This window comes from Bombus vosnesenskii, unplaced genomic scaffold, assembly GCF_011952255.1.
Source record: "Bombus vosnesenskii isolate JDL3184/JDL3185 unplaced genomic scaffold, Bvos_JDL3184-5_v1.1 scf7180000016261, whole genome shotgun sequence".
Classification (NCBI taxonomy): domain Eukaryota; kingdom Metazoa; phylum Arthropoda; class Insecta; order Hymenoptera; family Apidae; genus Bombus; species Bombus vosnesenskii.
This window is the reverse complement of record NW_022884330.1, coordinates 2,038,905-2,054,874: the sequence shown is the minus strand read 5'-3', so window position 1 is coordinate 2,054,874 and position 15,970 is coordinate 2,038,905. Positions and strand designations below refer to the sequence as shown.

At 39.3% G+C, this 15,970-nt stretch overlaps 1 protein-coding gene across 3 annotated transcripts in view; it reads left to right on the top strand.

The window, feature by feature from the left end:
- The window catches only part of LOC117241752 (chondroadherin-like protein), a 170,721-nt gene that overhangs the window by 52,139 nt on the left and 102,612 nt on the right, over positions 1–15,970 (top strand). For 2 of the 3 annotated variants that reach the window (XM_033507837.1, XM_033507836.1), the window contains one exon: positions 11,607–11,678. The exons of the other annotated variant lie outside the window; for it this stretch is intronic. The gene's annotated coding sequence lies outside the window, so the exon portion shown is untranslated. The remainder of the gene's footprint in view (positions 1–11,606; positions 11,679–15,970) is intronic. 3 annotated transcript variants of the gene reach the window in all.

The following is a 15,970-nucleotide window of genomic DNA, read 5'->3' as shown; positions in this document are numbered from 1 at the left end:
GAAAAGACAAAATGTTATGCGTCGTCACAACCGGATACAAAACGATCGAACGAAGGATATTTCGAGCGACAAAGGTGATATTTTTCCCAGTAATAAGAAAACGTGTGTTGCGTAATAGAGAGCAACGGCGAATAAAATGTCGATTTTTGAAAAAAAAATATTTTTTTTTTTTTTGCTTTTCCTTGACACGCCACCTTTCCGTTCGTGTGTTTATTGTATAAAATGTCGTTATCGAATACAATTCTATATTTTAAATTGCTTTTTCCACTGTTAGCTTTAGTTTAGTACAAGTTTTATACTTTGTTGGGAACCAATTGTTTCGCGACCATTTCTATTTTTTCCCGCTTTTTTTACACGGTACGCATCCACCATGCAAAAAGTGTGCCAGGTGTACCGTCACGTGTTCCCTTTCCCGGGGAAAATCTCGCGAGCGAGTTGCCGTTAAAAGCTGTCTTTTAATTAGCCCTCGGAAATGCCGAGTTTATAATACGTTTTTGTTTATTCAGCACGAAGTAAACTTTTGTTGACTGTCTCTGATGCCATTCAAAAACTTCCTTTCGGAATTATAAACTTCGTCGACGACGAACACTCACGTGCTTCTTTATGAGTTCCAAGACGCAACAAGGCAGTAGAAGTTGAAAAGCGAGAAAGATTTCGAAGTGAAAGGAATATTTTTCTCGAAAGAGAGAAAGGGAATTAAATGTTTGTTATCTAGGGCCACTATTATATTTACATTAGACTTGTCATCGATCATTCGCAGTTAAACATATCTAGGAACCCTTTTCCATCTGTAACGTCACGTGCTCACGAAAATTTACGGTCACGCAATACTTCAATAAAAATTAAATAAATACCATACATTAGCTTGCCGTCATTCATTTCGTCTCGTTCCTTCTTTTTTCTTTTCACGACTAATCAATGACTAATCAGTGGGTTGCGCGGGTAGCTTTCTGTGCACGTACGCGGTCGCGATCTCGATTTCGTCGAAATTGCTAGCTGTGCGCTGCTGCTGTACGGATTTTTTCACTACCACTCTCACGTAAAACGTTTAAGAACAGCGTCGTGCAGAAATTTGTCGTCGTCGTTATTCACGTTTCGATATCTTTCGTTCCACATCTCCAAATTCGGGTGTTTCTTTTTCGTCGCCGCGAAAAATCTCCGGAAGAAAATTGCGAGAACGAAGCGTTCAATCGCGAAGTTCCGTACTGTATCTTATTATACACGCGGCAGATGTCTGACTCGCGCTGTCTTCTTCTACTGAAGCATCCCGTTTATCTCTATCGCTTAATCCAGTTTCGCTTACTCTATCGTATAATGCTCCTCTATTAAAATTAATTCCAAACGAAAGAAAATAAGCACGAATATATAGAACATAGAAAATAAAGGGATATTTTATTTTCCGACATTCTATCGAAAAATGAATTTTCAAAGACAGCGTTGCAACGAGTTATTTCACGAGGAATTCTAGACGCATCAGATACGATTGTCCAAGCATGATGCCGAGTCAATTATATACAACCGATGTATTAAATTTTACGCACGTAGCACAGGGTTATTCCCTGTAACATGGGATAGTTGAAACTCGATCGAATGCGTTCGTCTATGGAACATTGGTCTCGTTATCCCGTTGACTGGATACATGCTTAATTCGCGATACATTATTCATCGATGCCTACGCATTCGCTAACTTCACAATGGGCATGATAACATTAGTTAGGGCTGATTTATAAGGAGCTTGTCATTGAATATGTCGAACTGCATATGCGCCACGATCGTAATCACTTGAAAACGACAATAGCTGTAACAATCCATGACCGTATGATACATGTATTTCAATGGTATTTCTTTTCAGCATTTTTTTAGAAAATATTTTTATAGAAAATAAGAAAACATTTATTAAAACCTCCTGCCACCTGACTCAAATAGTTTGTTGACTAACTAAACGCTAGAATTAGCAAATTTGTAAAAAATTATATGTTTGTAACTTTTATAATTGTTTAAAATACAATTATTTAAAATGTGGGTGCCTTTGGTAAATTTAACGTAGAATTTAATATATATATTTATATATATATTTGTGTGTATATATTAATTGTGTGTTAATGACGTGCCTAAAATTGCTGGAGATTATTAAAACATAAAATTCCCTTTCTCCGCGTGGAATCGCGTGATGTATGGTCTTGAAAAGCGTCAGCATTCTTCTTGTCAAGGCCTGTTATATACGTTTAAACTGCATCGTTACGATAACGTTACGTGTCTTGACTGAAATCATTTACAAAATACGGACGAGACACGGAAGTACGACTAACCGTGCAGAGTGTACGTCGTAGGTAAAAGATAGACAGCGATAACCAACCCAGAAATGACATCATTTGTAAAGGGGAATATTCTGTATGACAAACTTGACACGAAACATCCGTTTGGTTTATGTACGCCCCGCCTCTGTGTGCAATACGAACGATCTTCGTGTACGAGTTTCACTCTACATCTTCTATGCGATCCTTATTGACGCGAAATAAACGTTAGTTCACGCGTGTCTTTCGCGAGCTATTGTTACGCTGTTATTCCTCCTCGAATTTCTCTTTAAAGTAACTCTCAAAGTATCTTGTTCACGATACTTATGGATACGTGCAGATTTTTCTTGACGAACGAATTTTTAAATCTGATCCACAGATTTCCACGTTTTTTGCCCTTGGCGTTTTTACCTGCTTTGTGTGTTTCGCTACCGAATATCGGATTATCGATGAAAACGTATCTCTGATGAAGCTTACATCATGGAAGTAACATAATTCATTTTCTTGTCGATCGCGTTACAGAGATAGTATCTCGTTGTTGAATGTCCTAGCGATATTTACTCGTGAATTATATGGAGAAACTTGGCTGTTTTAGTTCTATGCTAATTATATAATTATTTAGGTATAATAATTACACCACCCGCTATGTTTTTAACGTAGACGGAAATTACGTCTTTAAGACTTGCTGCATAGTACGTGGAATTTTTTGTATCGAATAAAGACTCGAGCGCACGATGACTTAGCCTTATTTTTTGGTATCTAACATCTATGTGACCAGGTAGGGAAGAAACTTCGGTGACCGAAAGTAAACGTTATAACGAGTATTATATTTTGACGTAATTCTTATCGCTAGATTTATTTATAATACGAAATTAGCAAGGGTAATTAGCCACCGTTATTCTGAAATATTAATTTACTTGCACACTAATACTTGCAGACTCGTGTATTTCGCTTTAACACGTACTTACAGAGAACAGAGAATATTTCAAAGCCACAATGGAGCTTCGAAAAATTCAGCTGCTTTTTTATTCAACAACGAATCAATAATCAACGAGTGCTGCAGATTTTGGAAGGAGCCGATTCCCAATTCAACGGTGCATACGAAATTCCCAATTTGCATAGTCACGTACCACACACAGAGCAGATTTGCGCAAAGCGCATGTAATATTCAGGAAAACCTAAGCCTCATTGATGAGTCCCACACCTGCGCTTCTGTCTAATCCTTCAAGAAGATCGTGAAATTCTAGGCTTTCCTCTAATATTACATTAACCGTTAAGATTAAATTTTACAACATAAATTGCTCGCGAAACGATAGCATTTTCGGTCCCCTTGCTTTTCTATTAGGTTGTCTGAAAAGTTTCTTTCGTTTCATAAGGTGATAATAGATGAACAACAACTTCTGTTTTATATTATTTTATCGAATTAGCTATGATCCATTTCGTTATATTTCTATTATTATGTTTGTACATAATTCAATAAACTAATATAAAACGAGAAACATTGCGCGTCTATTATTTCTTTCTAAAACGAAAGAAACTTCTCGCAAATACCACGATACCAAGTGGCAGAAATATCTTGATACTTACAAATATTTATAAATACATCGTAGGTATAGTAGATATTGTAACACGAAGCTTTCTGAAGTTTCATGAGCAACATTCTTAATTAGAAACTTCATTAGTAACGAGATTATCGTAATTTCGTCGATGAACTTTCAAATTCCGAAATTGCAAAACATCGAGCACACTGTCCAAACACTTTTACTAGCGACTGTATCTCCCGAAATTTATCCTTCCAGACCCGATATTCCAATCGCTAGTCGCTGCTACTGAAACACATTGAAGTATTTCATTATTAGAAACACGAATAAAAAGCTACAATTTTGTCAAAATACGAGTCAAATGGTATGCAAATGCTTTTGGTAATCGTCGTAATACGAATTCTCTCTCCCAAGTCATAAAATTCCGTGTCGGATAAAACTCGTCATAAACCCCGAAAAAGGACGCTTTCCCATGCAGGTAGCAGCGTGTATCGTAAATCGATAAGAGAAAAGTCAATTTTCCACGACCGCCCTGTCGAAGGCTTCGTGCATACGATGCGTATCGCGACTTCAGCGACGTTAAACAGCGTATACCGGGCCGTATATAACATTAAAGAGCGTAAACGGGTGAACGTATCCATCCTGTACTGTAAAACTTTCGATCGAAAATGCCACGGCTATTTGTAGCTTAACGAAACGATCGCCGATGTAACGAGGTTGCGTAAAGCCCGTGCAGTATTAAACCGAATTTCCCCGGTGATAAACTATTCGCAAGATTAACGTGAAACGCGAACGAACCGATGGCTCGCAGCGCGTGAATCTCATTTAATAACTTAGACTTTCTAACGTAGAAGCGTAACTCTGGTCACGGGCAAAAGCAGTGGCGCAAACAAAACCAAAGAATACCTTGGTATCGCGTTACTTTTACACGTTCTTTTCCTCTGGAACGGTCTACCGATCGTCGCGTACAATGCGACCGTAACGTTAACTCTTCTAGCTCTATCCGCTAGTTTAACGAGCATGGCTCTCCTTCGGGAGCGAAACAGGGCATTTCCGTGATGGCGCGCTCCATGGAAACACGCCGACCTTATCTCAGCTGTAATTCAGCACGGTCGTTGCGTGAACTCGCGATCACGTGAAAGAAACGCAGGGCAAGAAAGTTGTCGAGTAATATCTCCGACACTATGCCGCCTCGAAAGGAAAAAGAAAAGTGGCGGGGGAAGTTTGTTTTCCAGTCTGGTGACGATGAGTTCTCGTTGTTTGAATAAGGGACTTGGAAATGGAAATTTGGAAGCAAGGATAGAGCGAAACGATTGGTTTCGATCAAGTTTCTCGTCGTTTGAACGAGGAACTTCGTAAGTGGAAATTTGGAAGCGAGAGTAGACCGAGATTGGTTGATTTAGGTTTCCCGAAGTTCCCTCAAGCGAGTCACGATAAGTGGAAATTGCATTTTGATTTTAATTTGCATCCTGCGAGCATCACACAGACAGAGTTAGATATCGGTATCACAGACTCAGATATTCATCAATCGCGTCATTGGATGTAACAGCAAGACACTTCGGTATTCCGGTGTACGAGCATCGTCAGCCTCGAAGAATAATTCAGACTACCCTGACCGCTACGTGGAATCAAATTGCCACGAGTACCGTTAGGCTCCATTCCCGCCCAAGGACGCTAAAGCAACCACAGAGGTCCTTTCTCGATACTCCAAGCCTTCCTTGATCGAACATCTCCTTGGTTGCACGAGGCCCTGACGTGGTTGTAAGCGAAGAGCTAATTTGGACAGAAGGTCGTACGTCTACGTTAAGCTACCAGCGAAACCGTAACACGTTCGAGGACGGATGCTCCTTGTCTAAACGCTGACTCGTTCGTATCCGATTGCTGGTTCAGCTGTGGCACGTTTTTCGGTGTGGCGCACGCGACCAGGGAAATCCGGAAACGAACGTGGTCGGCTCGCAGCGAGGGTTATAGTGCTACAGGTGTGCTCCTAGCCTTGGTGGTTCCTTTACGGCGTCCTTCGCTCCTCCAAATTGCTCGACCTCCTTCGCAACCGTGTAATCCAATTGTTACGAATTAACTCGTGGAGCACGGCAAGCTTCGAACAGTTGCTCGAATTTCATCGAAGGAAGGCCACGTTCCATCTGAACGACCCACTCGTTTTGGCTTTTTCTACTTGCTAAGACGTTGGCTATAGTTCATTTCCAGCTGGCTTTACGAGACGGTGGTTCGTTGTAATCGCATATACCGGGTGCGACCGAATAACACGAGCAAACGGGCACGAGGCTATTCCTTATGAAAAAATACCAACAAACTGTACAATGGATTTGTCTCTCCGAGCATTTGTTTCTTGTTTATTCGGCAACGCCCTGTACATTTAATGTTATGATCGATGGTTGATCTCCGTGTTTCGATGAATCTTCGATCTGCGTCGGTTGATTTTCGCACACCCAATTTGAGGCTACCCTTTGACGAGTAGAACCGAAAAATACCAGTTTCAAAGCGCGGTAATCTAGTGATTTCTAAAAGTTAGTACGAAAGTTTATACATATGAGAATACAGTTTACTGGAACATACATGTTGACTTATGCGCATCGCCGGCAGCTTGATTAACAAAGTGAAATTAGCGCTAGTATCGAACTAGGTTTCATTAATGTTATTAAGGAACGTATCGTTGTCGGACAGATACGATCAAATAAGAGGAGAGAGATTGGTATAGCAAAGTCTATATGACGTCCATGTAAACCGTACAATATACATAAACTTCGCGTAGAACTGAAACATACGTTAACGATTATTAACGATGAGCAAATATGGCACGAAACTATAGAATGAATGGGCCAGGGGAGTGTACACTTACGAATGTAATTGCGAGGAGAAAAATAGTCGACGAGGTGAATAACTTTTATAAATTTTAATTATGATTTCAGAGAGCGAACGCTGTACGCAAAAATTGCATCGATTAAATCCAATTATTATCTTTAAAAATAACCTCCCCTGTGCCTGAAGGCTAGCATTCTCGAACTCTGTCGTATTATTACAGATGAAAGTCGCCAAATCGAAAAACGAATTTCAAGCCAATCGACTTTGCTAGTTTCAAAAGTCGCGAATAATCGAGTCAGATGTGCAAGAATTCGCTTCCTTTCTATTTCGGCCCCGAGCTACCCTGGAACGAGCCGAACTACTTTGGACACTTGGTTTCAAAGGTAGTTCTTTGTTTCTAGGTCACGGCTAATTGGATAACGGGCATAATTATCGTATGATGCGTCGGCGAACGAGTCGTTATACACGAACGACACGGCAACCAGCTTGCGCAAATTGCCGTCGAATTATACGAACGATTCGCGGTGAATCGCGTTTTATTCGTTGGCGATGGCGACCGACGTAGAACGAAGTAGCAATCGAAGAAAATATTGGTCTCTCGTCGTGTAGTACGCGCGTCAAGCTGACGCTGGGAAGACTTTATCGTTGGTTATTTATCGCCACGAGAAACGACACGAGTGGATAACTGTACGATGTATTTGAGAATCCTAAAATTCTTGCACGGAGTTGCTCGACTTCCTGTGTCCTTGGTGATTTACAGCCATGGACTGGATTCTACTAATCCTTCCGTTATCCACGATGCGATTCTGTTTCATTTATTTCTTTCTCTTCTTTTCTGCTTTCTTTGCTCGTGGTGGATGTTACAGTGGAGTTAGTTTCAAATTGGTCCGATACAATTGCGACAGAGTCTCGTCACGGAGTCGATAAAAATTTTAGCAAATTTCGTACAACGTAGATAATATATTCGTAAAAATATTCAAGTATTCGAATAGCTTTCGCGATGCTGTGCGAACGACGTGATTCACGAATATCCTGGAAATTTTCTACCGCAACTTTTGCGCTACGATTCGTTTTATTAAGTCATTAAACCCCGGTCGGGACGCGTACGAATAATAATAATGACAAAGGGTTGAAAAATTCGCGAGTGCGAGTTGCGCGCTCAACATTTGTCATAATTAACACGAGGTTAAACCCGTGTAACGTACATATAATAGAAGCATCCCATCAGAGATACCATGAGAGTTCCGTAAAAATTCCGACCGAACTTCACGCAACGTTTTGTCCGCGCGGAATACAAATGAGACTGGCCGCTGTAAATTGAACAGCTTTAATCCGCTTAGGAAGTATCGGAAAAACGCGCACCTCGATTTAGTCACGTACGTAAAAATATCGAGAACTTGCCGACGACGGGGGTGAAATTATTTTCTGCCCTTTGAAAAAATCCCCGTGAACCGCGGAGGGGCAGATTTAACGAGAGAAAAAAATGAACTCACATTCGTACGTGAAACGCGATCACGCTCTTTCAAATAATGTTACACGGACCTTCGACGAACGTTCGCACGCTCGACGACGATCTCTTCTCTTCTCGACGTCTCCCTTTGGCGATGTTCCCATCGTTGTTTTCCAATTCGCCGGCGAAAAAACCCGTGAATTTTTCGACGCTCTATAAATAATACGTATTGTCTGGTTGTTTTTACGTTAAACCGCATCTGCCACCAAGGTTTCCGGCGTTATTTTTCCCTGCTGTGTATCAGGCAGCCGTTTTTCTCCATTGTCACTCAAAGAAGCGACAAAATCCGAGACCGTGTTTCGAGCTCGTTTCATCTACAGGCCAACTCTATGGAAAATGCATTTGCATCTCCGGTGTTCCAGAAGATGTCAGCGGTTATTTCTGTACATACTTCGGGACTGTGCGGTTTTCTGTAACAGAAGCTATTTTTGTAATGAAAATACTCGATACGCTTGTATTTCAAATTGAAATTGAAATTTCAAGTTGATTATCGAATATGAGCTTCTATTTTAAGGTAGTATTTCCAACAAACATTTTGATTCGATTTAAATTACAAATGTCTACATATTATTTTAAAAAACACGCTTTTATATCGATGCCGGTAGAATATTTAGAAGATACAGAACCGTCTATCATTATTTATCATATTAAATATGCAAAACGATTGAATCGTGTTTAAAAGTAAAAACGTAAATCCTTTCGAGGACGAGCAAAACATTCGATAAATCAACAGTCATCGCATAAGTAAAGATAATTCCTCTCGAAAGCAATTCAAGAACTTCCGATATCCGAAAGGAGAGACTTGATAGATTATTAAAATTAATAGATTATTAATATTTATAGATCGTATCAAAAGTGGAAATTACGTCGGTTTAATATCGCGTTGATGATTGTGGCTCGTGAGACTGGATGGCGGCAATACGAGAATAGCAAGTGGAATGTTTGTGATAAATCGGTCGAATCATACGTATGGAATCGCTTATGAAGCAATTAAATCCATTCGATGAAATTTAAACTCCGATCTGAGCATTTCGAGCAGGTTTGCTCGACGTTCGCCTTCGTCGAGGTTTCGATCATTCAGTGGCGAACAATCGTTCCCTGTTCTCGTAGTCTGCGTGCATTACGCATAAATTAATGCGTTAGTGGGCATTGAATTTTCTCGCTGGAACAATTATACGAATCGCGTTTGATTAAACGAGTCAAGGATTACGCTTTTGTCCGATTATAGAATTATATCGGATCGATTTTTCATTTGGCAATTATCGTTACGCACATGTGCCAAAGTCCAGCTTATGCTCGTTTCACGTTACATTATGTCGATAATTTTTGTACGAATTCATTTGATAAGATGATATACGCTTCAATAGCGATAACAGTCCTGTTTTAATGACGTTCATTTCATACGTAACGTCGCAATTACGATCGTATTACTTCCGATACGTGCTCGTAATTCCCCGCAATTTCATTGTCCAACGAGGTAAATATAACGGCACAGTTACGCGAACTGCCATCAAGGTTAACCTAACCGAAAATGATAGTCGCCGTTTATAACGATCAGTTAAATTGAAATTTCTCGAAATTCTAGTTACCAGATTCTATCGGTTTGCTTGCATTCCAAAAACGAGGAAAAAAGACGAATGGATCGAAGCGAACGTGTAAATTACGTTTCTACAAACTTTTGGTCGCAGACAACGCCGTAATATTCTGCAATTTATTCGAAAATTTACTAAACTCTAATGGCATAAAATAGTTGCGTATGCTGTTAATCCATTTTTCTCAATATCCTCTTTCTTCGCTTTTACCGAATACATACGTGTTTTTGTACATATGTCTTGCACAAGGTATGAAAATTTTTGCACTTTTGAATCTGGACGATTGTTCTCAACGCTGTAGTGATCAGAACGGTGAAAGAAAGAAAATATGGATGGCGTCTCACAGTGGAATCGGCGGTATATCTTTGAAATAGCGTACAAACGGAAGGACCGCGTGGCTACGTTTTCAACGCGATTAACGCAGGCTTAATTGCTTTGATCGTACTGTTAATCCGATTCACGAAAATCCTGGTGGCTTAATTGCTAGTAGTTGCAAGGCACGAACGTTAACATGCCACGGATGTACCCAGCCGGTACGGGATTGCAATTAACGCGCGGTTGTTTTTCGCGTTTGTCGCTAAGAAAATCGAAGTTGATCGAACCCGTTTGGAAAATACGATCGAGCTATTGCCTGGCTACTAACGAATATAGAGATTAGGTGTAATTTATTTTTCACCGACCAGTTATTATATAAGTTGCAATTAAATTTAGCTTCGTTAAAATATAATTCCATCAATTTATAATGCGTATTTGCAATCTATGTCAATGTTATTATGGTGGATGATTGAAGTTGTCCAGTTGGATTTAGGTAAAATTGACACGTCAGTTATTATCGCTAAAATATGCATTTATCGAGTGGTACGTGGTAATTTATTTATGATTTATGTTAACGTTATTACAGAATGATTGAAGTTTGCTTTTCCGAATTTGTTTAAAATTATTTACCAATGGATTTAATCTTTCAAGATTCCACTTATCCATATATATATATATAGATTTCGCTGTAAAATAATTACGTGGTAATCGAATTAATGAAATGTCTGCAAATCGACCAGTCGCCAGTTTTATTCCTGATATTTAATTCATTCTCTGAAATGGCGTCCTAACTGTTCCAAGAAATAAATATATAATACCGGCGTAATGGAGAAACATTTCTATCGATAATGTAATTTGCACGAATACACGATTCGTTTAATTAGACTCAAATATAGAATAACGTAGACACAATTGTTTATGTTTAAATAAAAGAATCGTGCGTCTGTACAAATTAAGAAAACGATGGAGATATTTCTTCATTAAGCGAGCAATACTTTATTCACGACATTTAATTTACTTTCCGGATTGATCTGTGAATTATTAACATACGAAAATCTCGTTTGTTTTTCTCTTTTTTAATTCATCGAACATGTATTTCCTCTTCGGGCATAAAATGCTGCTCCATTTCGTCAAATAATTTCATCGAATCGTAGCTTCTATTCGCGAACTCCAACTAATTCTCATCGAGGTGAAAGCCAAGAAACGGAAAGAAACAAAAAGTAGATAAATCTACGACAATTAATAACGTACCATTGATTCGACCGATCGTTAATCATCGTTGGTTTCCACAACGATAAAAGAGAAAATAGATAAATCAAGGCGAAGGAAGGTAGAATTGCATCGAAGAACAGCGCAGTATTCGAGTATCATAGAGTTGGCGTTGGTATCGGTTTGTGTATGGATTATACATCGCGTCGAGCAGGCACTCGACGAAGGAGCTTTTTCATGGGCGTTCCTTTTCATCGTCGATGACATAAATCAAATCCAGCACAGCATTCCATACACTCACACGGTGTTCGTTTCTTTTTTTCAGGTACGTACCGTGCGCGTCAGTGAACTGTTCACGAGGGTATTCCGCTAATTGGCTACAACCGATCACGGTTCGGTAAGTAAACATTATTTCGAAAGATGGCAAAAATTCGCTGGTCTCGCGAACGCAAGAAACGATGCTGCCTCGTATCGTTTGCCAACGAGTGTCATTGAAATTCTGTTGCACGTGTAAAATCGATATTGTTCGTTCGAGAAGAATTCTGCTTCGGTTTTTCAACGAAGCTGATACTTGAACGAACAAATAGAATTAAATTCGAATTATCTCAACGTAGAAAATAGGTAAAAACGTTCAGATTACGCCGGTAGTCAGATATTTCGTTTGTTCTGCGAACGTAAAACATTGAAATCTCTCGGCGAGTTTCTTCGACCAACTACGAGCTTCTTATTCGTGTGAGCTATCGTTTGCCTCTGGGGAAATCTTTACGTCATCGTCGTAGTAGTTTATTTATTTATTTTTCATGAATCTCATTCCCTTTGAGAATGACGTTTTAGACAACTGATCGATTATGAAAATTAATAGGTCCCAGCTGTTACGTCTTTCAGATATCCTAACACGAAATATATTGAAACGTTCTCGCTACAAGCAAAATCGTTATATTCCTTCCTCGGCAGCCAATTATGTAAATTTTTGTAAAAGCTCGACATCGTAAGAATATAATCTCGGGTAGATTAATCCTTCCAAATCGTTCTTTAGAATCGCGCGTATTACCTATCAGTGTCATTTTATCTGGACAACACTGGCTAGCAGAATGAAAAATGACTCGATACCACGATATTCAAGGCCGTCCTTCGATAACAATACGCCAGAGCAAGAAAAAGTACGGTACTTGGGTATTTATGTTATAGTAAGGTCGAAGAGTACGACGACCGACGGTGGTCGAACCATTTAATGCGAGTTCCGGGTGGCTGTTGCATTCCAGCTAATAAAAAAAAAAAAAGAAAAAAATCGGTAAATGTGGCGTGACAGTGGGTGGAGCTTCCGGTCTGGTCGTAAATCTTATTTCGTGACAATTAGAGGCTCGACACGATGGTTCGAATAACTTTCGCAAATGTAATAAAATGTTGCCGTCGCGTTCTACTCTGCTTCGTGCAGCGCGTTTACCAATTTTCGATTTTCGTCGTTCCTTTTCATATTCACGTGCTTTCGTTCGGTTATTTCATCACGACATTGCTCCCGTGCTCGTAAACTGGCAATTAATACGGCTTACAACTTTTCTACACTTGCCACGCGAATTATTAAATTGTTCAACAGAGAGAAACACAAAGAAGCAAAGATAAACAAATACTTTAGAATTTTTCATTCTCTATCTTTTCTTTCAATATCAATAAACAATTAATTTTGGAATATTCAAGATTTTAGTTACCTGATGTACCAATAAATTTCCTTTCATCTAACAGATGGCAAATTTTTCGTTCCGTCTACTCGAAAGCGTTGCAAGAAATCGGCGACAGATTTTCTAGTTTATCGGGTGTGAACGATCGAACGTGCCGGTTGCTCGTCATTCTGTATTTATAAGACACAGGAATTAGAGAAGGAACGTATCGTGACAGAAATTCGTTGCACGTCGTAATAATTACGCCTCTCTTTTCACCTTTTTTCCCCCTACGCGATTTATTATCCAGTTATAATCGCATTTGACGTAGTTGCTTTGCACTGTCAAGCGTTAACGAATAACGATTAATTACTATTAACGGAGAGCCTCGTAAATCATGCGACGCAGTCATGACCTCGTTGCGTTGATCTGACTACATGAAATAACCATTTATATCCTCAACGACTGGAGAAAGTGTCGTTGCATCCTGTAAAACAAAAGCGAAACAACGCTGTGATTTCGAAAATGGAGCTGTCGGAACAGATTCGCGATTATTTACGTTGCACGACGATAACTCTTCATCAGCGCGATGTAGATTACAAGGTAAATATTTTTCAACAAACTCGCGTTACATTGCGAATTACTGCAATCGATACGCTTTCTGTTTCTTTTAGCGAAATGGTTACGTTACTCGCGCTGCACGTATCATATCTATCGTTGATCGTGAAAATATCTGATCGTTCGAATATTTTCTACCTCTTGTTAATTTTTAATCTCCGAATAGCATCGTTGGATCATAGATAACGACATCCACGTAGGTTACGTCGTAAACGTTATTAACGATCTTACTCGTGCAATATAAATTGCAAATTAAAACGAAACCCCTCGAGATTTCAGGCTACTCGAGCCTGTACATCCTTTTTCGCTTCTAAACGCATGGATCGTCGCTGCAAAGTAGAATGTACGTCTGTGAAAAGTAAATTTCGTGTTTTCCTTTCATAGATACGCGTATAATACGAAAAATATTCTGAACGCGTGACGAATCGCGGTTCAAAAGAAGATTTTCTTTCTAAACTTTGCAAAGTCCAAGATTCGCTTTGTTTACTCCGTAAGAGAAAAACAAGGATTAATTTATCGATTCGACTTATGCGTGACCCACTTCGAACAATAAATAAAGAATGAATAAAAATCCATTTAGATAGATGTACGATGTAATTAGACGTTCGTTCGAGCAGACTCGTGCAAACATTTAGACTCAAGGTTCCCTCAACTTCATAATTCCTTGTCTAAGAGCAATTTGCGAAATAACTTCTTCTTTAAGTTTTTGCTTTCATTTCGTGCCCCGGTATTTACGGAGAAAGTCGTCGTGCAATTCTTCGTTCCGTTTCGTGTGCTCCACTGTACTTGCTTACGTGGAAGTTTACGGTCAGTTCAGTGGTAACAGTCAACGTATCTTCCAACGAAATCGTGATCCCACATAGAGGAAGTTATTTGCGTGCGAACGATGTAATATCCGTGTAATATCGTGAGGAATTGGCGACAAAATTACGACGCAAATATATTTATGTTTATCATGCAAAGAGAAAAAAGCCCACGCAAAATCTGAAAATACACGTCTGTTACTTCCTACGCGTTCGGCGTGAAACGCAACTCAATTTCCTTCGAATTTATTCACTGTCAGAACATAATATAAACCGAGAAAATAATTTTAATCGCGTCTATGGTTTACTTCAAAATTAAAAAGACCGCGTTATTAAAACTTCTCGACTGTCGCGGTGGTTATCGGTTATCCGAGTTCCATTTATAAATTTAGTATATTTGCTCCAACGTTCATACAATTTTTAGAGCGATTGGCATAAGATAAATTTCGCGAAACGAAAGATTTCCAACGATGCGAATGATTTGGATAACATTGTCGGAGAAACGTGTGAAAATATTTTAGAAAAATTGAATATTACGGTGTAGTATATTTCGATCTGTCGCGACTCCCAAGACAAAATATGTAAAATTCGCGTAGCACCCAACGTGTGTTAGTAACCTGCCAATCTTTCAAGGTATTTATGGCGCGACAATATCCCTCGAAAGTAAAATACGATGAGCCTCGAAAGCCACGTCCTTCGCGCACGTCTATTCCCTCTCCAGAAAGAAATCCCTTCGCTGTTTCCACTCTCTACACGCTCACGCTGACAAAGAATTCTGGAATGGATAGAACGACAACTTCACGTTATATTAATACCTCGACGACATTTTGCATGCCAAAATTACCGATATTAAATATTTCGCGTCAATTTTGCTCGAACACGGTGAGATGTCGGAGTTGAATTTAAAAAAGGAAGACATTCTTCCAGACATTTTACACGACATATTGGCTTTCTAACAACTTTGCAAGAACGGTTTTTCCGTAATTAATCAAAAAGTCATTTTTCCAACGGTTTACTATAAGCGTTACGTATACGGGCAAACTTTCAACGTCGAAGATAAATGGCTGCAACTCTGTACGACCAGGCTTTTTGAAAATTGAATTATACTGCAAATAGCTTACTGCAAATACGCTGAATTTAATGATATATTCGGTTGGCAACTAAGTGGTTGCGGATTTTGTCGTTAGGTGGTAATGGCAAAATCCGCAATCACTTAGTTGCCAGACCAATATTTCTTTAAAAATCTCTCGTCTTCCGTCAAAGTCGAAGTATCGTACGATTAAAGATGAGGAAGAAAACCAGAAAAAAGGAAGTCTCTTTGTTCACAAGTCAATATCTAGCTAATTAATTCCGCTTTGTCTTTCTCGACAAAATTGCAAAGTAGAATATTCGCCGGTACTTTTCGCGCGTATAACGCCAATTTTAACAGTATTAACCGATAAGGAGGGAAGTTCTGAAAGTTTCGGAGCTTAGTTCGGATAGCGGATAGACTTAGAAGGAGGAAGAGGCTTGGTAGAAAATTTGCCAGGCAAAGATAAAGTAATGTCGTAGGTAGCCGGTGGCTGAGAGATTTCAAAAATTAATTTTCTCGAACTGCTACAAGGTAATATTCT